The 27885-nt window shown below is 42.6% G+C and overlaps 1 long non-coding RNA gene across 1 annotated transcript; it reads right to left on the reverse strand.

Moving 5' to 3' along the window:
- Window positions 1-7721: 7721 nt before the first annotated feature.
- Window positions 7722-8952, reverse strand: LOC144221382 (uncharacterized). The gene is made up of 2 exons (XR_013332062.1): window positions 8493-8952; window positions 7722-8140 (listed from the first exon to the last, which is right to left on the reverse strand). It is a non-coding gene; the product is annotated as an uncharacterized LOC144221382 (long non-coding RNA).
- Between the last annotated feature and the right edge of the window lie 18933 nt (window positions 8953-27885).

The raw sequence follows: 27885 nt of genomic DNA on the forward strand, positions 1-27885 counted from the left end.
ACCACATAGTAAAAGATTCCATTTATATAGCATTCCAGAAAAAAACCCCAAAACTACAGGAACAAAAATCAGGTCAAGAGTTTCTGGGGTCTGGGGTTGGGGGAGAGAATTGAGTACAAAGGGACCCAAGGGGACTTACGGACCTGATGGATGTTCTGTATATGAGTGTGGTGCTGGTTCACAACTTTCTGGAAACTCATCAAATATACATTTAAAGTCAGTGGATTTTTATTATAGATAAATTGTTCCTTGATGGATTGCTTCAAAAGAAATCTGGTGAATTTAAGTTACTAAGACTGCAAGACTATAATCCATTATCTGAGGCTCTACGGGCCAAATGTGTTTTTGGTGTTGTTGTTTTTCAAATGTGTTCTGAAGGTCACAATTTTTGAAAGCTTATATAGTATATTACATAGCCCTCTTTGATGCAGGAGCTGTGGTAGCATCTCGTAATCAAACACAGGACTATTTCTGCGACAAAACATATTCACAGAGTAGGATCAATACATTCTATAAAGAGCCTCTCGTCAGTTTAGAGGAGATGTTACCTCTAGCTTTTGCTGCTAGAGGTATAATGAAACAACTTTGAGTTTTCAGAGCGTTTGGAACTTCAGAAATGAGATTGAGGGGCTGTGGTCTTGTCCAAGCAGTTTGGTATTTGCTCTTATTTGAGATTCAGAGGTTGGGATAGATGTGGGGAGAGAGTCCCAAGCTGAGAGAACATGAGGCTGGAGAGACAGACAGATCACAGAGGATCACAATGCACAGTTTAATCTTTTCCTGGGGGACATTTATAGCCGATAGCTATTAAAATGGCACATTAGTAACTCAGAGAAAGGAGGACCAGGTCTTTCCTTCAGTAACAAACTCCTGGGGTTACTTACGGAAACCTTACTGAACTGGAAATAGTATGTGGAAATCTCATTATCCATAAAATATTATAATACAAATATTATAATATCATGTATTTATAATATGATATTGATATAATATCAAGGCCAAGTCATATATTTAAGCCTTTCAAGATTCCTCAACCTCTTCAAGAGAAAGTTCTAGCTCTCAGTTCAACAGTTTCGGTGACCTGAATTCACTCTCGATGTTGCCTTGCTGTCTCTCTGCCTTTCGCCTGCCGCCATCTTGGCACCTCAAAAACCCCTGCCAATATCCAATTGCTTGTGCTGGTGTTCCCAAGCTTTTGTCTTTAAAACCTCTTTGATTTTGAGAATACTCTTCCCTCTGATTAAACGCTATTCTCTCCTTCTGTTCTCTGGTAAATTCCTATTCTAGAGGTTATAAATGCTTAGAGACCACATAGAAAACATAAATGAGTAAAGCAACCAAGGAGGTGGGGGGTGGAGAGGAGCCACAACACCCAACATACATGGTTACATAAGACACCTAGCATCTAGAGGGCCCTCATAATGGTGTCCTTAATGAACTGTGATACTAGACCGTAATAATACAGATGGGGCAACATAGAGAACACAATACTATCGGAGCTCTTTCCCAACCTGTCACAGTGAAGTTGGAAGTGTTTGCACATTATGATATCTTGAGTTTTTACCAGTAGCTTCCTCAAGTAACTCCTTCCGAGACCAAGGGAAAATCTGCTAAGTTGTCTTCTTGGAAAGAGCACTGTTTAAGGAATTGATGCGAGTTGAGGCTGTCAGTCCTATTCTGAGACATGCCGTGTCTTCCCTCTAGGAGCTTATAATCAGCATCAAACACACCGATACAGACAGACATGTTGGAGCACCGTGAGGAACAAAATGGGAACATTAAAGCAATCCATGGACAGTCAGGGAATTACATTAGGTGAAGGTTAAGCATAAGTGGATTTGTAGTGGAAGGAAGCGGTGAGCACCTAATCAGGGCAGAGATCAGGAACTGCATGTGGAAACTGGGCACCACGAGGGTGAAAAATCACTTGCCTAATCAACCCTGGAAGATATCATGGGATGAGTGGGGGCTCAGTAACAACCATCAGCCTGAGTGGGAACTGAAGAGTCTCTTGCTGTCTTCAAAATGTATGATTTCTGAATTAGTGAATTGAAGGCTACACATTAAAATACACTATGATGAAGCCGGGAGGTTCCCTTTTCTTTTATCTTCGGCTCTGAGAGCATCCTCTAAGGCCATCTTTATCGTGTGAGAGTGTCCTTCTACAAAAGTAACATTCTAAAAATGTATTAAATATTTTACCTCCAAGTTAACTCTGAGGTGCTCTCTTCGGCAGCACATATACCAAGTGAACTCTGAGTTTTAGTATTGAATATTTAATTTAAATATTGTAATTCCTAGCTTTATAACATGTCCTAAATTGTGCCGGCAAAATCAGATGTTTGCTGTTTTTCCTTTGTAACCAAAGTCCTTGAAGATATTCAGGGACCATATCTAACGTCAAACAATAAAGCTTTTTTTTTTTTTTTTTTTTTTTTTTTCAAAAAAAAAAAAAANTTTTTTTTGACTTTCAAGAACTACAAGAGGGATCTTGGTTTCTCTTCTGGATGCACTTCATTTCATGCTACCCAAAATGTAGGAGCAGAGAAACCCTTTTGATAATTAGAGCTAAGTTTGAACCCACTGCCCACTTGATCATATAGGGAAGGAAGGTGTAGGAAGGTGGGCATCAGGGGGTGCAAGGGTGACTTCACTAAGTCTCATCGGGTGCAGAGGTTTTAAAATCTCTCCTTTGGCGAAATATTTGAGATCCCGGGGGGAAATTCTTTTCATGTGTGACTAAATCCTCAGTGCTCCAGTATTACATCCAATTTCTTATGCTGTAGCTTCAGCGTAAGTGTTCCCTCTTGTTTGAGAAAGAACTCTTGAGGCACATGATTTGAAGACATTACATTGCCTCTGTAGTCAGGTCCTTTAATCTTTCTCAAAAGGTCTCATTTTTCCAATCCTTTAATCATCTCTGTGGTAAAAAACGAAGTGCCCAGCCTTCTTTTGTCTCACTCTGGACAGAGGTGCTGAGCGGTCTAAGTCTTGCAGGTCATATTTATACGTTTATGCCCAAGTGTTACCTTCCTTGTTTAAATCGAGTGTTGCTGTTGACTCATCATGTCTTTTTGAAAACCAACAATAATGGGGCGCCTGGCTAAGCGTCCAACTTCAGCTCAGGTCATGATCTCACGGTTTGTGGGTCTGAGCCCCACGTCGGGCTCTGTGCTGACAGCTCAGAGGGTGGAGCCTGTCTTCTGATCCTGTATCTCCCTCTCTCTCTGACCCTCCCCTGCTCATGCCGTTTCTCTCTCTCCCTCAAAAATAAATAAAACATTAAAAAAAATTTTTTTTTGAAAACCAACAATAAGGAAACACCGCTGTGAACACAGTTCAAAATCAGACCCACAGTGTACAAGTGAACCAGAATCATGCTTCCTTTGTATTACTCAGTTTCCCATTTGGGCCCTACTTTCACGGGAACGTGTGAGCCTTGATCATCCATTTTCACCAAAATAGCATTTACTGAGGCAGGCATATTAATTCAGGTAAAGCAAAATGATTGTTCCTTTATTCTCGGCAATTCCACACCTACTCACCTTCCAATTGACTTTTTACAGAATATTAGTTTGCATTAAAAAAAATCCATTTAATTGCATCGGAGAAACACTTCGCTGCCATGCTCCAGGCCGATACCATGTCGCAGCTGCTCCTATTTAAGGCATAATTGTAGCCTCACTCTTCTACAAGGAACTAATTCTGATTTTGAAAGGATTTGTCCTCACAGTTTATCCTGATGAGAGAGGACTGGATTATTGCCGTGTAAAATAGCTGAATAGTCCTATTATAGCTATTATGCCACAAATGTTGTATATTGTTGAAGATCAAAGTACTGTACTACACTCAATGGCAAGATGCACAAGCAAGCACACTTCCCATATTATGTAAAAAATACTGCATTTTATGAGTCATTTAGTACCATGTGAGGTATCTGTGGACCCTATATCATTTCCTTCAAACTTTCCTCATCATTCTGAAATCCTTTATTTTCTGGTTGAAAGACTTACAATCTAGTCATTTCTCACTAGTCTCCCCAGGAAATAAACTTCAGTACTCTGTGTCCTCTCGTTGCATTATGTTATGTATTGCATATCATTCTGCTTTACATTTAAATTACTTGAGAAAACTATTAAATAACTGTGGACAACAGTACATTCTAACTGGTAGATTGAGAAAATGTAAATGTTTCCTATCACAACCATTAATGAGGTTTATAGACCCTTTAAGATGCGTTCGACTCAGCATGGGATAGGTTGTAAGGACGCAAACATGCCTATTTCACCCCATAATCTTGTTAGGAAGGTAAACCTGTAAACACATGCATAAAAGGGGGCCTTATAATAGAAGGTGGCCCATATGTAGGAGGTGTTCCACTGAATGGTATATAAAAAGAGTGAGGTTTTCTTCTATGAGAGAGACTGAGGGGTCAGCTGTAACTGGAAAGCTCACCCTTAAATAAGCGGAGGCCAGTGAAGGACTGAATATTAATTTTGTTATAAAATGTGGCATGCTTTGATGTTAGTTTTAACATTTGACATTTCAAAATAAATTCCTCTATCAGATGTCTCATCCATATCTCTAAGATATAGAGGGCTATTATCCTTAAAGGAAACTAAGTCCAGAACTAACAAAAGATACCCCTCAAGAAGTGCTTTTTTTTGCTGCTGTAGAATGATTTTTATAAGACTTTCATAAATCATGGACAGGAATAACTGTCTAGGGGATATTTTCCCTAATGCAAAACATTCTGTCTGTAGATTGGAGACATTACTACAAGATTTAGGATTTACGTCCACAGTACAAAGAATTGGTAAACATAAAACGTGGTCAATGGAAACAAGTGCAAATTTGAAAACTCAACAATTACGAAACTGTAATTAAACTGAAGATGGGTAGTGTTGAGGAACAGAATGAGATGCTAAGTGTGGTTTGCAATTAGTGGTTAGGGTTTCCAATGTAGCTTGTAAAACTAAATAAGAAAGTGAAATTAAATGTGAAGAAATTAGTACTAGGTCCAGGACATAGTAGGCATTTCAGAAAGTGTAGCTATCGATATTACTACATCCGTACTAGTAAGGAGATATTTTGTTCATAGACATGCATTTTTTGATAATGGGAGCTCCTCATTCAGATGACCGAATTGTAATCTGGGTCTCTAGAACAATTCGTTCCTGCTTAGTTAGAATAATTGAGTCAATTACCACACTGCAGAGGACGGGGATCTGGAGGGGTCATCCTCTATGTCCCCTTGTGAGAGCCAACACAAAATAACAACCCAGCGAGGAAATTCTTTCACTAAGGTTTTGTGCTTTTAACATTTCCTATGTGCTCATATAATCTTGCCTCCTAGACCAGTGGTTCTCAATCTTTCCTGAAAGTTGAAGCCACTGGGCTCCTGGGTGGCTCAGTGGGTTAGGTGTCCTTCTGCTCAGATCATGATTTCATGGTTCCTGAGACAGAGCCTGGATGTTAGATCGAGCCCTGCATCAGGTTCTCTGCTGTCAGTTTCTGAGTGTCAAGTCCTTGGATCCTCTGCTCCCTCTCTCTCTCTTCCCCTTCCCTGCTTGTGCTCTCTCTCTCAAAAATAAATGAACATTAAAAAAAACTCCTATGCCCTATGGGGCACCCGGGTGGCTCAGTTGATTAAGCATCTGACTTCAGCTCGGGTCATGATCCCAGTTCCTGGGTTGGAGCCTTGCATGGGGCTCTGTGCTGACAGCTCAGAGCCTGGAGCCTGTTTCAGATTCTGCGTTCCCCCCTGCACCCCCCTCTATCCCTCCCCTGCTCATGCTCTGTCTCTCTCTCTCAAAAATAAATAAAACATTAGAAAATTTTTAAAAACAAAAAACTCTTATGCCCTAAATAGATTGAATCAGAACCTATGGGGGAGGAGCCCAGGCATGGGTAGTTTTCAAATACTCATTTTTCCAGGGTGAGCCCACAAACAGGGCAAAGTTGGAAATACTACTCTAGAAGATGCAAACACACCTGAAACAGAATCTCTTTCAAGTAATTTGTTATTCTATGTCAACCTATACACAATACATAGCATAGTGCTTTGCTCTGCTTATATGCTCGCCGAATACTATACAAACAAACGGATGGACAAAATAAATTAGTAAACTTTGCCATGATATAGAGTTGAATGTCCTAGAAATTGAAAAATAATATAATGCCTCTCCACTCTTTTATCTCCCAAATCAATAAGATTTACTCACGGGTTTAGCTATTCAACTTCCCCCTAATTTTTTCTTGGGAGAATTGCTCTCATTCAATATCTGACAGGCACTGGGTGTAACCTTAAAAAGAGAGTATCTTTTTTTCAGATCACACAGAGATGATCTCCACAGTCTTCATGGCTGAGCGATTGGAGTTGAGTCTTTTTTTTTTTTTTAACCAACAGCTCAACTTTCCCACCCAAGCTGGGAAAAACTCAAGCAACTCTGTCACACCAGCTGAGCGCCCTACCGTTTAACTCAATTCTGACGATATCTACCTGGAGAGAGCATCAGATCCCCCAGGCTCAGGGCTCAACTGTCTACATTGCCCTGACTACTTGATTTGCCAACTACTAGTCCAGATTGTAGCCTATGCCTCTGACAGAGCATCTGTCAATCAGAGGTTCCCATGCCCCCCTCGTCGGGTTTGACGAATTTATTAGAGTGGCTCAAAGGACTCCAGGAAACAGTTTACTTAGTTTTTACTGATTTATTATAAAAGGATATGATAATGGATGCAGGTGAACATCCAGATGGAAGGGAACACAGGGCAAGGTACGTGAGAAAAGGCATGGAGCTGCCACGTTCTCTCCACGCGTGCCACCCTCCCTGCACCTCTGTGAGGTCATCGACCCAGAAGCTCTATGAATCCTCAACTTTGGGGATTTTATGGAGACTTCGTCATGTAGGCGTGATCGATCATTACCTCCATTTTCATTCCCATCCCCCATGAAGCTGACTTTCTTGTCTACTCTCCGTGTAGGAGTGGTTGAGAGTTAAGAGCTTTTTAAATCAAGAGTTCGCATTCCCACTCACCCCCACCACCCTCCACACCATGAACAAACATATCACTTTGACCCTACTGATTGCACATGGAAGAAACTAGGTCCAAATTAAGTAGAGGGACACAGTTCCGATGCATTTGGGTCTTCCCTCACAAGGTTGAGGAAATTAGTAGGTCTATAGACCTCACTGTCTGCCCTAGGTGTCAGGATATTGATGATGATATTGTTCCTGCCCTGAACCATTTTATCTTCCTGATGCTCTCAGGGCCATCAAAGAGATATCAGTTATGGATTCTTTAATTTTTTTTTGATTTTTTAATTTACTTTTGGAGACAGAGCATGAATGGGGGAGAGGCATAGAGAGGGAGACACAGAATCTGAAGCAGGCTCCAGGCTCTGAGTTCTCAGCACAGAGCCTGACGCAGGGCTCGAACCCATGAACTATGAGATCAGGACTTGAGCTGAAGTCGGACGCTTAAGCAACTGAGCCCCCCAGGGACCCCGATCAATTATGGATTCTAAGGAAGACTGTAGAATTGAATTTTGAAATAATGTAATATGTTGGTACTAAATGCTGAACTGATGATAGAAATTTAAGTTTGGAAATACTGAATTTCAATCCAAAAGTTTTATTTTTCTAATCGTGGAAACACATATAAGCATATTTTAGCATCTACAATTGAACATTGACATTACAAAACACAAAACTTCATTTAAACTTTATCATAAAGACCTTTATTAAGAGGAAAAACATTTTCTATTTCTTACTTTTATTTTACGCCTTGAAGGACCTGTAAACACGGAGGTTCTTCTCAAACCAGAGGACAGTAATTCTTTTTTTCTTACTGTTCTCTCTCCCTACACAATTTCCACCATGTCAGTCTTGAGATCGGAAAAAGGCTGGGTTTTGGCTGCTTACAAAAATGATGAAGAGAAGAAAGAAAACAATGGCTTAAGAGGGAAAAATAAAAGATGCAAGAGTACAAAGCAATGCTTAGCAAAGGGTTCCTGAAAAGTCATGTAGAGATGCCCAATGATGTTATCATTTCTTATACTTTCTTCATAGATTTTCTTCCAGCTCTCTCCGATTGTACCTGACAGGTGCTCTCAGTTGCAGAGGAAGTGACGTAGCTGTAAGGAAGGCAATCAACATGCTCTATAAAGTTGTGTAGCGATGGGAAAATGGTATTAGAAGCCTCCTTGGCCCCAGAAACAAGTGGAACGGATGAAATACTTCCAGCCTCCTTTGCAGGATCTTGGGCCCTAGTGTGCAGGGGCGCTTCCTCCGGGGGAGGTAAATATGTCACCCACCCCTGCCTGGACTTCCCACCAAGGACACAGCCTAGGGGATAAATCTGTTGGACTACAGCCAAGATCTGCCGATTTTTTCCCCCCTAGCCATCTGGAAAAACGAAGTGGCAAGTTTCTGTGTTCGGGAGGTAAGGCGGGAAGGCATGACGGGCGACTTTCTCCTCGCACTTACCTACCAGAGAAATGGGGAGGCTGATTCCAGGTCTTCCGCGCCTCTCCAAGCGCATCACTGGGCTTTCCAGGTAGAAGACACGAGAATCGCATCGGGGGCAACCAGCAAGCCCACGTGTCCTCCCTCTAGCCTGACGGTGCGTGCTGACGGCTCTCCCTACTGACACTCTGACTCACCCCCGCGGCCTCGACTTAGGGTGTCTAAGGTGGCCCCGGCCTCGCCCCTCCAGCGGGCAGGTGAGGGCTGCAGGCCGAAGCGAGCCCCAGAAGGGGTGGGCCCCCGAGCCCATCCACAGCCTGCAGGCCCGTCAGTGCCTAGTCCGGGCGCCCGCTTCACCGCACAGACGGCTCGCGCTTCCTGCGGGCTCCCGGGCCCCCAGGACGCGCGCTGCGCGGACCAGCCACCTTCACCGGGGGCTGGAGCGAGGGTGGGGGCGCAGGGACGCGAGAGGGGAGAGGCAGGGACCGGGCGGCNCGGAAAGTGACACGATTTGCTCGGATTCCTTCCTTCCTGCTGCTCGCGACTAAGCCTCCCTGCCTAGGTTTGCCGGGGGGCGTTTAGAAAAAAAATTAAGGGAAAACCACGGAATACTTTGGGGGTGTGTCTGGGGTCCGGGGACGGAGGCAGAGAGGAAGAGAAGTCAGTTTATTTTCCACTTTCCCCTTCTCCCTCCCGCCCTCTCGGGGGCTGCGGGGACCCGTGGCGCCGGGATGACTTGCAGGGGAGCAGCCGGGAGTCGGGGTGCGGGGACCGGGGAGCCGCCTCCGCCCCCCACGGGGAAAATTGCTCCACGAGTCTTTTGTTTTCCTAACCCTCTGGGGCGGCCGAGCCCGGGGTTCGGACGCGGGTGTGCGGGCCAGGGTGCCGCGGGGTAGCAGGGTTTGGGGGACAGACCCTGCTTTGGGGGGGGGGTTGCGCGCGNGCTCAGCCGGCCTGACGCTCTGACCCCCGCAGGCAGTTCCGTGTCGGCCCCTCGGTGAATTCCACGCTGTGCATCGCTGGGCCTTCTGATACTCGCCTGCTAGCGAGGCATCACCAGCCAGCTTTCTTACGTGACACAGAGGTCTGCAGCGCGCAGCATCCTCGGCCCCCGGGCGCTCCGGGTCTGGGTCAGTTGAGACACACACACACACACACACACAACTGTGAGTTAAGTGAACCGCAGATACCACTCGGTGCTGAAGCTCCTTGATGTCGTGTAAGGCTCCTCTCGATGTGCTGTACTCCGATGATGGAGAGGCAAGTTTGCAGCGAAGGAACCTAGGCTTGTGCGAGGCAGAAAGGCATTTTGTCGCACAGAGAGAGCCCTTCAGCCAGGAGCCGGTTGGAAAGCTCGGGTAACTTTGATGAGAGAAGTTTGTGTGAAGTTTCATTATTTGTTGGTGGCGTAGTTCTCTTATTCTAGACAATCTGCTTTGCCTTTTTAGAAGCAGGCATTTTGTGTTTGTACCATTCTGTTTGGCTCGTAAACTATTACTAATAAAAATAATAGAGTAGCAGGCCTCTCCTGGGTCGTAAACACGTATTCCACAGTTGGAACCATACCCAAAAGGTCAGAACCATTTTGGCGATGAAACTGGACAGATCTTCTTAGATTTATGGCGATATTAGGCCCCAAAAAGAAGGTGATGGCTTGGATACACATTTCACTCGTCATCCTTGTGACAGTAGGGTCAGATTTAATTTAAAAGTTAAATGCTTTGGAAAATCAAGAATTACTTCAATATATTAAATCATTTTCCAATTAAGTGCTTTAAATAATTTTCGTGCGTTGTGCTGTGAATTGAATAAATTAATTTAGAAAGTCTTCAGAATTTCTTTACTAGCTCATTGAAGTTCCTTTTAAGTCCCCCCGTGTATGAGGAGCAAACTGTTCTTTTTAAATGCAAATTAGCCACCCTTTCTATAGACTAGTTGCAAGTCTTCTATTTAACTTATCCAGGGAATAATGGATTTTTAAAGATGCAAAGTCATGATATACTTCTCTTAGTGGGAAGAGACTTCATGGAAATGATTCTGGGAGAACGCCTTCCCCTGCCTTTCTCTGTATAGCAGTCTATCAAATATATCTGTCTCTGATCCCCGATTATATATCAAGTATACCGAGCAGATTTGCTAGGCCCCAGAAAACCCAGACTCTAGGTTTTTTTTCGACTCCATCATGATTAACACTGGTACACAATTTCTCCACTATTTTCGTTGCTCAGAATGGAGTCATCTAGCATTCAGTTTCTGCAGTGACTCAAGTGGATCTGCAGGGATATGGAGGATAGGCAGAAGTTTGGAAGAGGGGAAATAAGAAATCTGTATGGACACTGAGTAAAAATAAGTTGGTTCAGACTTCACTGTCCGAGCCAGGACTGCAAAGTAAACCTTGTGCTTTTCAGAGGTGTAATGAATATGCAGCTCATTACAAGAAACGGCCACTTTGTCAGGTTATTTGTTTTTAATAGGGTGATAGGATCATAAATTAATAATTATCTTTATTTTAAGCCTGTCAACACTTTTGCAGTTCAAGTCGGTGTGCTAATAAATCCCAGCGGAACCAGTATCTTTAGGCGCTTCGGAATCCTGCAGTTGTATTCATGGTTTTCCCACTGACGTTTTTTCGACGTTAGAAGAAACCCCTAATCCACCAAATGAAAATCCTCTTCCTGAAGCTTCTCTAAACTAAAAGGAGGCTGCGTTACCCTGCCGACCCTCTCTGGCACTGCACTGCCAAAACACTCCTTCCATTTTTCAGTCAATAAAATCTTTGGGAGGAATTTTTTTTTTTTTTTTTGGAAACAGTTTAATTTCCCATCACTGTATTGTAAGAGCTCATTATGTTATGAACACATCCCTATGCAAACTGGCCTCCATTTTCACGTAGCCCACTGCTGGAGAAAAGTGAGAACAATGCTGATGATGTTGGTTATGGCAACGGTGCGAGGCATCCCTTAATACAAGCAGCCAGAATGGATGGCGTGTTGCTGTATATGATACAGGTCAGCCTTTGAAACAGCAGCGCAGCTCATAGAGGGACCCAAACACGCAGGCTGAAACTAACAGCGTTCACCTCCTGAACTTAAGCATGGTTACATTTCAGACACTGAGAGATGGCACCGGAGTTGAGTTTCATCTAATTAAGACTATTTTAAGTAAGCTTGTGTCCCTTGATTGAAAGTAGATTAAAGGAGTTCACAATCAGAGTGCAGCAGTAACATACAGTCCTATTTTTCTGGTCCTATTTGAAGACGTCAGAGCGTCAGTTTAAATCTAAACCTACGGAGTAATAACAGTCCCCTTCAGTTTCTTCACGCAGTGTCATTTGTAAAGATTGTTTTCACTGATTTTATGCTAAACTGGGACAAAGAGGTGGCACTTTTTCATTTTTACAATGATGTGATGTGTTCAGTTACTGCTCAGTATCTGCCCACATAAGGAGCAGTAATACAATGATGTTATGACATGGCTAATCACAGGGACGCTGACCTCCGCCAGCAGTGGGAGAGGATGTAATGGTCTGCACTGTTCTCAGTGGTTGCTTTTGTGGAATCAGGCCCTGAATCTTTCTTTGGTTGGTTTAGACACAGGCAAGTCTGGGACGCAGACCCATGCTTAATACTAGTTACATACAGAGTAAAGAATAGTGGCCGTTTGGGGTGTTGGGCTTTTGTCATTGAAATGAGGAAGGACAGTGTATATAATCTTTTCATATAAACATAGGAAAATGGACCTATTGGTGATGGACTCAGCGTTGAAATGTCAGGGCTAACATTAAACACTTGGTAACTTTGGAGAAAAACGGGATTCATTATTGTCTCTGCAGAATCTCCTTTGAGCTTATTTTCCTATTTAGTTAGAGCGTTATGTGTTGTACGCTTAACGTGGCAAAGCTCATCCCGTCTAAAATATAGGGCAGGCAAGCAATGAAGGTGGAGTCATTATCCTACTTTAATTAATAAATGTGACGAAAAAAGAGGTGGATGGGAGGAGGAGGAGGGGGAGGAAGGGGAGTGTTATAAGCAATTTAGAGCATCATGCTTGATTAGTTCTCTATCTACCTCCGTAACTTGTAGGACCTTAGGAAATTCATAGCTAATACTTAGGACATCATTAGTGTGATTAAAACTCCCCTGGGAGTTTTATTGGCTGGATCTTTCTTATGTTTTGATGTCTTTAAACATGTTTTCAACAGATTTTTTTATAGGTAAAAAAGAGCAGAAAACAAACCATCATATAGTTTTGGCCACTTAATCAGATGCACAGAAACCTCAAATGTAGCTATCTTGACTTCACTAGATATTTCACTGTCACAAGTTCCAATTTTAAAGGTCTACCCAGAAGTTATAGTTAGGAGTTTCAGAGAGATCAAATGCTATTTTTTAATGTTTATTTATTTATTTTGAGGGGGTGAGGGCAGAGAGAGAGAGAGAGAGAGAGAGAGAGACTCCCAAGCAGGTTCCATGCTGAGCACAGAGCCCAGTGTAAGGCTTGATCCCACAACTGTGAGATCGTGACCTGAGCCAAAATCAAGGGTCAGACACTTAGCTGACTGAGCCACCCAGGTGCCCCCAAATGCTATTTTTTCATATAGTTTACATGGGTTAGTATTCTCACAGTTTGTCATATATTTTTTTTAATTTTTTAATGTTTATTCATTTTTTGAGTGACAGAGATAGATAGAGCATGAGCAGGGGAGGGTCAGAGAGAGAGGGAGACATAGAATCCGAAGCAGGCTCCAGGCTCTGAGCTAGCTGTCAGCACAGAGCCCGATGAGGGGCTCGAACCCACAAACTGTGAGATCATGACCTGAGCCGAAGTCACTTGCTTAACTGACTGAGCCACCCAGGTGCCCCCAAATGCTATTTTTTCATGTAGTTTACATGGGTTAGTATTCTCACAGTTTGTCATATATTTTTAAGGTTACTGAATGATGATATTAACAGACATTTTAATATTTTCCTTAGGAAAACTAAACTGATACTTAAATATTATCTAATAGGCTGCTTATTGTAGTTCTTTTTTTTTAAATGATGTGATTGCCAGGGATGTGAGAACAGGCGAGAAGTGAGGCACTTGAACCTTGAAGACATGGGGGAAAGTTCCCAGCTTTGCAGTGGCTTCCTGGGGCCCCAGACCTGGTCTCACATACTGGTTGTGATGTGTGACACTATTTCTGTGGTCATACTTTTTTGTGAAGGGTTCACTTCAAGAGAGGGACGACTTAGAGAATTGGCGGAAAATGTTATATAACTTTGAAGGATGGTTTCTTCTAGGAGCTTCCAGCATTTTGCCAGGACACTAGAAAGTGGAAAAACCCCTGGAGATAGTTCCCTACTGCGGGCGATCCTTCCTGTTCGGATTAGAAGCCTGCGCGCGGTGGCAGGTCTGTCGCGTGACTTGTGCTTCTCCCTCCCCTTCCCCCCCACCCCTTCCCAAGCATCTCCAGTCCTGGGACAGCCTGCCACCTTTGCTTCACTCCACCCTAAACTTAAATTGAACTTGGGAGGCCTTAGAAAGTAAGGCCAACTCTCCTCTCTCTCCTTAGGATCATGACTCTCCATTGGGTGCATCTTGCTGGGCAAGTCCCCCGTTTCCGCTTGCCATCCTTCTTCCCACGATCATGTTACCTTATCCAGTCTTCCTCCAGGACCCGACCTTATTTTCTGGTTAAGGAAATGGAAATCTGCTCCTCTTAAGCCTCCTGTCTACTTTTTTAAATCCCGATTCAGGCTAGTCTCTTTTTCCCCGTGTCCCCATCTGGGTGAATATGACATAGGCTCATCCAGTAAGAGACCAAGGAAATGTAGATCGGGAGGGCAAAGAACTGTGGTGCTTATTTCTAAGCTCTCAGAATTTCCTTCTTTCCCCTCCCCCCCCAACCCCCACATCTTAAGCACAGTGTACTTAGAGCCTGGAAACGCCTGGAACATACCTTTCAGTGGGAAATCTTACTTAGATTGTAAACTTGGAACCATGAAAGTGGTACCGCGGCTTCCCCATCTTTTAGTTGACCTGCAGTAAGTTCGGCGAGTTGTACTTACAGAAAGTAAACGGGTTGACAGGCTTCTGTGTTCCCATCAGAGTAGGCATAGAGAATTCAGATGGGACGAGCTGGGCAAGCAGAACTTAATCAAATTTAGAGCTTTTCCTACGTTTTAGCTTATCTCAAGGTGTCTGGGAAAGTCACGTGGCAGAATATTTATCCCGTCTCTATAAAAAATGAGATGTAATGACTATGGCTTGATTTAATGCCATTGTAACAATTCCAGCTTAAAAATGTTATCAATTGTTGAAGATAAAACTTACTTTGGGTACAACCAAACCCAAGAATCTAAAATGCATAATACCTTGAGGAGGAAAGAAGATTGTAGTCAATCATAGAATAAACACTGTGGCCGCAGCGATTCTACCTGTTGCCTTCTCTTTACTTCCACTCTAGTGTTATCGATATGTTTTCTCAACCGATCTTTTCCTTTGAAAGCGCACTTCTCAGAGTCCGATCGCCTGTGGTCTCCATTCATTGATGGGACCAGCAGTCGACACCGAGTTGTGTTAAATGGACTGTCCGTTAGGAACCTGGGGTGCCAAGGAGACACAGCTCACATCCGCCCTAGTGAATTTGAGATTTTTGTTTCTTGTTTTGTTTTAAACCCTGCATGCCAAGTTTCATCCCGAAGAGCCATTTCTCATTAAAAACAGTTGAGTTACAAACAGCTTAGAAATGTGGTTTCTAATGGAAGTGCCAACAGACTGTTAATTATAGCATTTCTTCCATAACACTTTGAGACGTGGAATTCACATTAACCTGAATGAGCTTTCCTAGTTATAACATGTTTCTCCCTATAGCATTCATTTTGAAAATGGGAACATTATAGTGCTCTGTGCTTGGATGCTCATGGTGCAGCAGAAAAGACTAGAAGGAGGAAAATGCCAGAAGGAAGCCCCCTTGCTCTTTCATGACAGGAGGTATCAGTGTTTTCCCAGACCGCTATAGCTTGATCTATGGAAAGTGAGCCTTAGTTGATGAACGATTTTCAAGCTAACTTGTAAAAGCTGTCTTCAGATTTCCATTTTCCTCCAGAAAAATCATTGTTTATACATATTTATGACACCAAAGGTCATGAAGCCGGGTTTTCTATTAATGCTTTTCTGTTTGTCCATTTTTCAGTTTGGGGTTTTCGCTGCTTCTGCGTTAGCCATATTGGTTTTCATTCCTGGGTTATGTGCTTGTGTGAAACTCTTGAAAGAAACTCCTAGTTAAAGGAAGGCCCTGGTTGGTTGAGAAGAAGCTTTCCTAGCGGCCAAGAAGATATAAAGTGTTTTGAGTCACTACATAGACGTACAAATGATATGTATCTGATCCACACCAGGGACAATGTGAGCCTTCTCCACAAAATACCTTTCCTTTGAAGGCTTTGAGCACCTATTTGGGGGTTACCTAGCCAGAAAAATAGGTGTGTGTGTGTGTGTGTGTGTCTCATGTTCGGGATTTATTTCTGGCCATAAATGCATAAGAATTTATCCTAACTGACAGAATCTGTCAGTGTGTCCAACAGCCAGGGAAATCATACAAGCTAATAGGAATGCCTCATTACCACTCCATGTTAAGAAACTTCACCGTATTTCAGAGGAGAAGATGTTTTCCAATGCCAGGGCTTTAATTAGGCATATTATAACCTGATAAGATTAAAGAACTAGATCCTCTCTGAGGAAAAGACTTCTTTTGGTTCGAGATTTGCGATAAAAACAGAGGGCCCATAAACCTGTGTTGACTTACTCCCGAGGCAAAACAAATATAACCGTGGAAAGGACATGATCCCTCCCTCTCTGTTTTTCCCTTCTCCTTAGAAGCCTGACTTCCTTATGTCTGGTAAAAGTTCTGATGCTAAAACCTTTAATCCACTGGTGTCCCAATCCGCCGTGGAACCACTAGAGAAGATAATTTATATTTGTATCAAGGAAGCCTTATGAGAATTAAGGAGTCCACAGAGGCAGATTATTTTGAAATCCTGTGGTGAAAGTTGTTCACAAATTCAAACAATGGTAGACCTTAGAAAAATACTGTGTTCTCAGCCCGCTCATTGTGTTGTTGCTACTCTAGTGGAATCCATGTGGTAGAGAAGGGATTCTTAAAGCAGGGGAGTGAAAAGGGTAACTTTTTTTTTTTTTAATTTCTAGGAGAGAGAGAGACAGCGTGAGCAGGGGAGGGTCAGAGAGAGAGGGAGTCACAGACTCTGAAACAGGCTCCAGGCTCTGAGCTGGCAGTCAGCACAGAGCCTGACGCGGGGCTCGAACCCACGAACCGCGAGATCATGACCTAAGCGAAAGTTGGTCGCTTAACCGACTAAGCCACCCAGGCGCCCCCAGGGGTAACCTTTTTTGAGGGTCGCAGGTGAACTGGGCAAAGTGAGTCCTGTGCGCAGAAGTCTGCAATCCCCCTCTTTCATATATCGATGGGTCCCTCCCCCCCAGGGCCTTCTTCCTCCCTCTCCATGTTGAGCATCTATATCGTACCTGGTGGGAGAAGCTTCAGATGGGAGCTGCTGCAGGGGAAGGGGGCAAGGTGAAAGTTGAGTCTACCAGCTGCAGAGGGAAATGCCCTCTTAACAGTTCCTGACTTCAGGAAAGCAAGCTTGCCCCCACCCCACCTTCTTTTGATAGATACATGGGTCAGAGATCCAAAATGCAATGTACAAGATTAATTAACGAATGGACCAGGGGCGCCTGGGTGGCTCGGTCGGTTGGGCGTCCGACTTCAGCTCAGGTCATGATCTCACGGATTGTGGGTTCAAGCCCCGCATCGGGCTCTGTGCTGACAGCTAGCTCAGAGCCTGGAGCTGCTTCAGATTCTGTGTCTCCCTCTCTCTCTCAGACCCTTCCCTCCTCACGCTGTCTTTCTCTCTCTCTCAGAAATAAATAAAAAGCATCAAAATTAAAAAAAAAAAATAACGAATGGACCAACTGGGTCTAAAGATAGGCCAGTTACACTGAAAGAGTATCTGTGTACCACCTGATTTTCTTAAGTCTTTCAACTCAATTAAATGGTTAATTAAAAAAAAAATGGTGGGTAAAGCGTAATATACATTGGCCTCTTCATACCTGTAAAAACCAGTTCTTTTCTACGCCAGTATCCCTCTGCCCAAAATGCCAGCAACAATTGTATAAAGAGAAATGTTACTAATAAAGAGTCAGGATAACCTTTCAACAAAAAGTATATTTTATCATTTGGCAGATACAGTCATGAACATTAATCATAGAAACCTGCAGATAGTAGAAGCTTAATATCAAAGCTAATGATTTATTTTATGTTAATGACTTTCTGCCAGGGCATAAAAGACTGCTCATAATGGACTCTCTGTGCTATGTTCAGTTACTAAGGCTAATGGGATAATCTTTTCTCTCCCAAAATTAAGCTTTTTGAAATAAATTATGCTGTTACTTTTCAAGGTAACTCTCAAAAATTTACTGCAAAACTAATCTTTTAAGAACTGCTTAAAGAAATAAAGAGGAAGAAAAATCCCAAAGCAGCTTTTCTAGTTCATGAGCAGTTTTACTTAATTAGAGTGGGAAAGTTTGCATGTATGCTAATATCCCTGAACTTGGAATGCCAAATAGTTTTAAAGTCAGCCTTCAGTGACTGACGCTATCTGCCTTTTGAGATTCCACCCCTGTGGGTAGCTCCCACCAAGAATACAGTTTTGTGGATTCCAGGCCAATAATGAGCTGAATGGTAGTGAACCATTGGGTTGTTCACTAGGAAGTTTTAAAAATCATGTTTACAATTAGTTATAACCAACATTATATTTCAATAAGAGATAATTTGCCTACTAAAGTTCACATAATGTGCTAATCATGTCTAGTGGTTAATAAAGGCCTCCTACCTCACTCCCCTGATGGCTATAAAAGGCTATTATATTCATGGCCACAGTTCAGGTACAGCTGCTGTGTGTTAATAATGCATCATTGTCCCACTAATCAACACACCAAAGGTCAGCACCCCTAAGCACCTCAACCACCTAGTCTCTTTCCAAAATATTTATTAACACCTTAAAAGCGTATCTGTTCATTTTCCTTAGCCTCGAGCCAGTGAATTCCACTCCAAGCTACTTGTGTGATCGAGGTTTTGTAACCTAAGCGAGGTCACAGAGGAGATGAATACAGATTCACGTGAATTTTCTCCCATAAACATGTTCCCCATTTCCAGTCATTGACTGAATTAGTGTAGGGCTGTTGTAGTCGGAGCCTCTCTATAATTAAGTAGCTGTGCTCCAGAGTGAGAATGTTTTCAGATTTTATATGTTACTTAAGGAGACACTGGGAAGAAAAACAACTTTTCAACGACCAGAATCACTTAAAGTAAACAGAGCAAAGTGGGAAATCGGAAGGGCTATTTATAATCTAAACAAACAGGGATCGGCGCTAGTTTACGAACCGATACGGTAGTGAAATATTATTTGCTTAATTGTTCTTTTGGCATAGGACAGCAATAAGAGTAAAAGCTTCCTAAACCATATTTTTTTTCTGCACACAAAGAACGCATTCACGTGGGATTTCCATTTTGCTAGAAAATCGAGCAAATCAATAAGCTAGCACTTATCTGCATTAAAATTAGGTAGACCACAATTTATAGGTACAGTGAGAGCGTAGTTCTCTTGATACCCTTGGTTAGTGTTTAAGATAATCCTTGCTTTTGTGTCCTCAGAGAGAAGCCAAAATGTTAAGCGAACAAGATCTCATTTTCCCATCTTGTATTATGGTCTCTGTTTTCTCTCACCCGTTTTGATAACCTTGCGTGTGCGCGCGTGCATGTGCGCGCGCGCGCGTCTTCTTCCTTTATGATTTGAGAACCTTAAATGTTTTAAGAGAAGAAAAAGAAATGAAACTCAACTATGTTTCCATCATCAAGAGAAATGCAAAAAGCGAACTAGGGGGAGGAGCTCCCATTTGTGCAGCACATAATGTACAACGGTACATTTGTCATGCTTTAAATATATAATGCCTACAATAAAATATGTACAGGCGCAGTTGTGATCTCTGAAGTCCCTGGCTCCACTGCCATTGTTTGTAGTCGCTACGGTTGTCATACATTGTTCTTTGCACATCATACCCTTACAGCAGAATTTGACACAATTTCTAGCTTTCAGCCTGCACCATTTCCATTGTACAATATACATGAGTTTGACAGGGTGTGTGGAGGAAAACTCTGGCAAGCAATGGATATTTTGAAGTGGCAAGCATTTCAGCAGCTGCCTGCTTGTGAAAAAGGAATGATAAGATATACTGTATTGTTAGTTTCGGGGAAAGCATTAAGGTTTAAGCTCTGTAAAAATGTACACATTATTCGTCAGTGGCGAAGCAAGTCTTTTATGTTTTTTAGAGCTTAGCTCGCTGGCTGATGTGAACTAGAATGACATTGGTCAGTAAATGAATAGGAGTACTTTGAATTTGAACTGCTGCCAATTTTGCATCAACAAAGGAACTGACAAAAGAAAGATTTTATGTGAAATGCAAAGCACACCCAATGTTTTGGGGGCGGGGAAAGGGAAGGAGAGAGGGAGAGAGAGAGAGAGAGAGAGAGAGAGAGAAGAGAGAGGAGAGCGAGAAACCCACACCAGAGAATACTGTTTCACACATACTTGCCAGGATACCAAACAGTTAAAACGCATCCATTTTTCACGGCTCATCAGCTACAACCTAAGCTGTATTATCTAATGTTCTTTAAAAACCTGTTGTATACACATAGGCTTTTAGAATTTGTTCATATGGAATTTAGAGTGTTGTTCTAAATATCACACTGTGCCCTGGAGGCCTGTTGGCAGAATATCAGAGCTGCCCACTGCTGGAGTAACCCACTCTCTCTCTGGTAGTGGGAAATTGTAGATTAATCAGCTATGGCACTTTCAGTGTGTAACGTTCATTAGCAAGGCAATTTGTCATGACTGCTAATGGTCAGAATGCACCTGCTCTCTCCGTTACCGAGCACGATAAGGAAGAAGACAAATATTTCAACATCTGATAGTATTAACTTGTTTCAAATTTGTAATCCAAGGTTAGTTGCTCCAAACAGACACAGCAGCAGATTAACAAGTATCCTCTATTCAATTTTACTGGGCCCTGTGTTTATGGATTTATGACTTTAAAGCACACTAATGTGCTATTATGAAGGGCACTGTTTTTGATGCGATGATCCACAGAAAGTAAGTTATGAGCAGAGCACCTTCTGGGTTCATGTGGAAAGAATTTATGTGCATCATGTTTTCTATAGAGCTCTGTATATTGGAAGGTTTGAGGCCTGCGATGTTTCCTGACATGCTAAATATTCGTCTTATGATTAAAAAAAAGTCACTTTCCCATTGGCTTGTAAACCGGTCAGTCACTTTTCAAGTGAGATTAGCGTCCCCATCTATTTGCAAAGTTGTAAAATTCCAGGGAAAAACTTCAGAATGAATTAGAAACGTCATGTCTCCCCCCCAAGCAAACTGCTTTATGAGATCGGCATTCATTGTTCTACATGGGAAAAGTTAAAAAGATTCCTCCGGTTGAAAAGACTGGAATTTTTTTTTTTCTTGTATATCTCATATTTTCTAGATCTTACATCCCATAGCTGGCCGTCCAAAATGTTTTTGACACATTTTCATTTTCAATGAAAGGCCCTAAAATTCAGAGCATAATGATTTCTTAGAAACTGAACCCAATCTTGGTAAGAAATTCGCTCTTGCTGGTAACAAAAGCTGTTACTGTTTAAGTTCCTGTCGAGCGGTTAGTCGGTACGCTTCGCTGAATGTTGTCAAAAAGGCTTTTCTCATGATTGACAACCCGGCAGGAATGTGAATGGAGATTTTAATTGCGTATCATGTGTGCATATCAGAGTGAGTGAATTCATGACTCTGCTTAGCTCCATATCTCTGCAGGTCAGCCGTGCCAAAAAATGCTCTTTTATGTGTGATTTTTCCAAAAAGAGAAAGGTGTGTGTGTCCCGAAGTCATTGGTTATTCATTTCTGAAGTGAAACCCTTGTGTTCCCTGAGCCTCGGAGTTTGAAAGTGGAACAAAAATCCATTTTGAGATTTCTTTCTTCTCCTCTTTGCACTCACGCTCAGATGATGTAAATTCTTTTGAGTTACAAGTTGGGAAAAGTCTGCCAGAACATATTTTTCTTATGGCACTTGTTATATGAAGTGTGTTTATCTTTCTTTCTTTCTTTCTTTTTTTCCTTTTTTCCCTAAAGGGTCCTTTGAAAAGAAAGGAAAAATGTAAGCCAGCGGAAAAAGTTACTGAGGTCAATTACCTTTCTATAACTTGCAATCTTTAGAAAAGGTCTGGGGGTGGGTGGGTGGAGAAGAAAGGATAGATTTCTGAGAGGCGGGAGAGTCATGAAAGTGTACCTGAATTTTGGTTAAAAATAGCAAGAATGCAGTGCTTATGGTAAAGTGACATTAATAAATAAATGAATGTGCATTTCTTAGAAAAAGAACTCCTCTACTGAAAACATAAAGGTCAAGGATTCATTTCTGCTGTCACTTCTTTGCTCAGAGGCAGTGGTGGTGATGTACCATTTATCTTATTGAGATGTCTCACCCCCGTACACATGCGATGTTGTAAGTGGGGTAAAACTTAGCTTTGTAAGGAAACTTTGGCTAGAGTAGCCTCTGGCCGCTCAAGACCTCATCAGTGTGAAAACAAAACAAAAAGAGATGTGTAATGAATGTGCTTATATAATTTTTCGTTGGCGTGATTGAAAATTTGGCACTTGGGTTGTAAACTCACCACATCGCTCCTTTTCTGTGTCATTTTGAGTAGGTGAGAAAATGATTAGGGCCGGGGTCGTTTTCAATAGACCGTAGGAATGAGTAGGATAATGTTGAAAAGATGGGGACTTTAGAGCCTTAGGATGTCCCATGGACTTAACTTTTTTCTGGGCTCTAATATGTTATCTCAACACATTTTAGAACATATCCAATCGCAGGCTGGTGATTCAGCCCTTATTATAGTAGGCGGTGCTGGGCGATCACCCTACGAAGGCACTGCTGTACCTTTAAAACGCTGAAGAAGAAAAATCCATTTTATTTTAAAAATCTCGCTCTATGTATGGGTGACATTTTTCTAATGTTATGGAAGACTATTTTGTACGTTATACTGAGAGCTCAGGCAAGGAAAAATCTATTTACAAAATGAAAAAAAGTGCTCAGCTGAATGCTTTTCACTTTTAAAGATGATATTCTGGTAATGAACTTTATCAAGCAGAGAACATTTCAGTAAAAGTATTAAAGTAGTTCCTATTCCAGTTGCCTCACTTACGCCTGCGTCACTGTTTCCGTGATAACTTCTTATTTTCAGGTAGCTCGAATGCAGGCCCCATATAAATATTTGCGCAAGGATGAGACGAGAATATTTTAGTCTAAGAAGTAGACTTTTTGTTTGGAATGCACTTCTGAAGAAGCGCAGCGCTGCGTTAATAAGGCACATTTCATTCCTTCTTGGAGATGGGAGAGCATTTATTGGACACCAGTATACAGAGCCTTCTGCTGAGTGCTGGGCGCCGAGAGGAGCGAGCATGGCCCCTGCCACTGTGCGGCCAGTCAAGGGAGGAATGCAAGCACCCAGTACATGGCTGGGGTGTGATTGCTGTGTTCTGAAGCCTGTGCTCACAGTGCTGGGGGTGCAGAAAGCGATGCAATGGGTTGGAGTTGGGGAAATCCAAGCTGCTTCCTGGAGGAGATGGCATTTCCATTGGTCTTAAGAATTGGGCCTTAGAAGAGGAAAGTTACTCCTATTATTGCATTAACTTTTATATTCCTATCCCTTTTCAAAAGGGCATGGGGCACCTGGGTGGCTCTGTCCGCTAAGAGTCTGACTTCAGCTCAGGTCATGATGTCACAGGTTCGTGAGTTCAAGCGCTGCGTCGGGCTCTGTGCTGACAGCCCAGAGCCTGCTTGGGATTCTTGATCTCTCTCTTTCTCTCTGCCCTTACCCTGCTTGTGCTCTCTCTCAAAGAACTAAATAAACTCAGGGGTGCCTGGATGGCTCAGTCAGTTAAGGATCTGACTTTGGCTCAGGTCATGATCTTATGGTCTGTGAGTTCGAGCCCCACATCAGGCTCTGTGCTGACAGCTCAGAGCCTGGAGCCTGCTTTGTATTTTGTCTCCCTCTCTCTGCCCCTTGCTTGCTTGTGCGCGCTCTCTCTTAAAAATAAATAAACATTAAAAATTAAAAAATAAACAAATAAACTTAAAACAAAAAGACTTAAGGCAACTTCAAATAAGAAGCAACTCGTACAAGAAGGCTATTAGTAGTCGTGCAGAACGTCACAGCCAGGAAGTGGAAGCACAAGCACCCTTGTTAGCTTAGGTATTAGCACTATAATCAAACATTAAACTTGGCCCTTGCTCTCTCACCGAGCAAAACGGGAAGCACACTTAGTGACAGAATTCCGATTACCTGGGAGACATAGGAACACACATTCTTCATGAGTAGGAAGTTTTCCTCTACCAAAAAGCTGCCAAGGTCATACAATGAGTGAATTCTGGAGGGGACACATCATGGCTATCTGAGGAGTGATCTCTTTTGGCGCCTGGGTTGACACTGAGGTATTTGGAGTGAGAGGACGTCATGGAGGAGGAGGGGCTCTCCGGAAGGGGAAGACTGAGAGAACCTGGAAAACTTTGGGACGAGGAGAAAGAAAACATCAGGCCTGTGTTTTAGGAAGGGAAATGTCATCCTTACAGAGAATGGGTTTGGGGAAGTTGTAGTAGAACTCAAATTGCTATTATAAGTGGGCTAATGTTTAATTTTGTTTCTGTTTATCTATTTTTGAGAGAGAGAGAGAGAGAGTCTGAGCAGGAGAGGGTCAGAGAGAGAGGGAGACACAGAGACTGAAGCAGGCTCCAGGCTCTGAGCTGTCAGCACAGAGCCCGACGCGGGGCTCGAACTTACAAACTGTGAGATCATGACTTGAACCAAAGTTGGAGGCTTAACCAACTGAGCCACGTAGGCTCCCCAACTAATGTTTAGCCCTAATGAGAATACTATACTGGGGAGGGGCGCCTGGGTGGCTCAGTTGGTTGAGCGGCTGACTGTGGCTCAGGTCATGATTCGAGCCCTGCGTCAGGCTCTTTGCTGTTTAGCTGGGAGCCTGCTTTAGATCCTCTGTCCCCTTCTCTCCCAACTCACATGCACACATTCTCTCTCTCTGTGTGTGTGTGTGTGTGTGTGTGTGTGTGTGTGTATCTCAAAAATAAATAAACATTAAAAAAATGTACCAGAGAAGATCGATATCCTGGGGAAATTATATGATAAGTGAATGATCAGGTATCGATCTGTTTTTGATGAGTTTTCAAATTATAGATGAATGATAAGTTTTTAGAAGTTTTACCCTTCAGCTAAAAGGTTGAATTCTGTTAAAATCTAATGTCCTATAGAGCGTGGAGTGTTGTAGTCTGTCTGCAAATTCTCGTAATTAATCAGCCAAATCGTTAGCGATGGATATTAATGCTCTGTGTATAGTCTTAACAAGTACCCCTGCCGAGCTTACTTCCGAAGTTGTTAGTAATTGCTTTCTTCGAAATTTCTTGTTCGCTGGTACCTATGCACACAGTTAACTGGGAATTTGGGAAATGTATTAAAGTGTCCGAACATTCAGAAACCTCTATCCGCAGTTCTGAAGGTATCTCATGATCTTCAAGTATCCACAGAGCAGAAGTCCTTAAAGTTTGCTGCGGAAGTACCCAGATGAATCTACAGCCCGAGGGGCTGGCAGACAAATTCAAAAGCGCCCCTACCATCTACACGGGTCTTAAAGGTGGATGTTTCATCTTTGAGAGATACGTGGGTTTTATATTATATACTGTAACACCTCCGTGTCTGTTTTAACGTAACGCTGATACCTTAAATCTCTTACCGTCGAGTCACCTCTGTGTTCCAGGAAGATACTCCATGTTATTCTGCATATTCCTCTGCTCCTAGGGGTATGTGTTTGCGAAGCATGAAATAACGTGATGGCCTTTTGTCCTTAGTGTTAAGAAATAATCTGTAGGCCTCGCAGAAGTTTATCTTGTTTGGTCATCTCTCCCATGGAGCACGGGATATTTTGTCCACACTTACTCTTTTCTTGACTTTCATTAATTCTCTAGTTTTGATTTAAAACGAAAAGCTTGACCCAGTACTTGATCGTAGTCTAAAATGGAAGAGTAATTAGGGCTCAGTAATGGCTGGCGCAGAGGACACGGTGGCATTCCGAGTAAAGGGATAGAACAGTGAAGAGGAAGGAAGTCAGATACCCAGTGGGTAGATGGAAGACAGAAATCTGGTAGTTACTGGCAAATCCTGGTGACGCTTCGTGATGGAAGAAGGGAGTCAAGAGTGGAATTGTATTGTTAGGCATGAGTGCACAACCTAACCTGAAAAGAAGTTGGAAAATCCAAGAGAAGAAGAGGTTGGCAAGGAAATCGAAGGAGTGTGATTATGGCGATGGCTGGGGGTGGGAGGTGGAGGCTGGTGTAAATAGGTCAGACCAAGACACCTAACGTAACAAATGCCTGAAGCTTGGATCCCTCTCTTCCTCTCTGTGTCCTTCACTCTGTACCTCCTTACTCCCTCTTCCCTCCCTCCCTTCTCCCACAGGCAGATGTAATTGTAATTTGTAAGATGATTGCCATTATTTTCAAGATTCCTTTAAGCTTATTTCTTAGATGACTTCATGTTCCCCTCCTACCTCCTCCCCTGCCTGCAGTGAGCTTCTGTTTCCGGACAGCTATCTCTCCTACCTTCCCCAGCGTTAACACACACTTCAGTGGACTCAAGAGTCTGTAGTTCAGTGATGCAGGACAGAATGGATAGATTTTAGGGACGTGTATGCAAAATTTCCTAGACAAATCCAGTCTACTCGATGTCCACAGCACCTGCCAAATCAAGATTGGCTGCTTTGTTTTCTTTCTTTACTCATTTAAGCCTTAATCTGTTTCTGAAATGATTTCTCTGTAAGCAGTCCGGCATGTGTAAATAATGGATATTCCCTTTAATGACAAAAATGTGCATTTTCTTCTAGAAATTCCATTTAAGCACGTGAANAAAAAAATGTACCAGAGAAGATCGATATCCTGGGGAAATTATATGATAAGTGAATGATCAGGTATCGATCTGTTTTTGATGAGTTTTCAAATTATAGATGAATGATAAGTTTTTAGAAGTTTTACCCTTCAGCTAAAAGGTTGAATTCTGTTAAAATCTAATGTCCTATAGAGCGTGGAGTGTTGTAGTCTGTCTGCAAATTCTCGTAATTAATCAGCCAAATCGTTAGCGATGGATATTAATGCTCTGTGTATAGTCTTAACAAGTACCCCTGCCGAGCTTACTTCCGAAGTTGTTAGTAATTGCTTTCTTCGAAATTTCTTGTTCGCTGGTACCTATGCACACAGTTAACTGGGAATTTGGGAAATGTATTAAAGTGTCCGAACATTCAGAAACCTCTATCCGCAGTTCTGAAGGTATCTCATGATCTTCAAGTATCCACAGAGCAGAAGTCCTTAAAGTTTGCTGCGGAAGTACCCAGATGAATCTACAGCCCGAGGGGCTGGCAGACAAATTCAAAAGCGCCCCTACCATCTACACGGGTCTTAAAGGTGGATGTTTCATCTTTGAGAGATACGTGGGTTTTATATTATATACTGTAACACCTCCGTGTCTGTTTTAACGTAACGCTGATACCTTAAATCTCTTACCGTCGAGTCACCTCTGTGTTCCAGGAAGATACTCCATGTTATTCTGCATATTCCTCTGCTCCTAGGGGTATGTGTTTGCGAAGCATGAAATAACGTGATGGCCTTTTGTCCTTAGTGTTAAGAAATAATCTGTAGGCCTCGCAGAAGTTTATCTTGTTTGGTCATCTCTCCCATGGAGCACGGGATATTTTGTCCACACTTACTCTTTTCTTGACTTTCATTAATTCTCTAGTTTTGATTTAAAACGAAAAGCTTGACCCAGTACTTGATCGTAGTCTAAAATGGAAGAGTAATTAGGGCTCAGTAATGGCTGGCGCAGAGGACACGGTGGCATTCCGAGTAAAGGGATAGAACAGTGAAGAGGAAGGAAGTCAGATACCCAGTGGGTAGATGGAAGACAGAAATCTGGTAGTTACTGGCAAATCCTGGTGACGCTTCGTGATGGAAGAAGGGAGTCAAGAGTGGAATTGTATTGTTAGGCATGAGTGCACAACCTAACCTGAAAAGAAGTTGGAAAATCCAAGAGAAGAAGAGGTTGGCAAGGAAATCGAAGGAGTGTGATTATGGCGATGGCTGGGGGTGGGAGGTGGAGGCTGGTGTAAATAGGTCAGACCAAGACACCTAACGTAACAAATGCCTGAAGCTTGGATCCCTCTCTTCCTCTCTGTGTCCTTCACTCTGTACCTCCTT

The sequence above is a fragment of the Crocuta crocuta genome, unplaced genomic scaffold (genome assembly GCF_008692635.1).
Source record: "Crocuta crocuta isolate KB4526 unplaced genomic scaffold, BGI_CrCroc_1.0 scaffold20, whole genome shotgun sequence".
NCBI classification, from domain to species: Eukaryota; Metazoa; Chordata; class Mammalia; order Carnivora; family Hyaenidae; genus Crocuta; species Crocuta crocuta.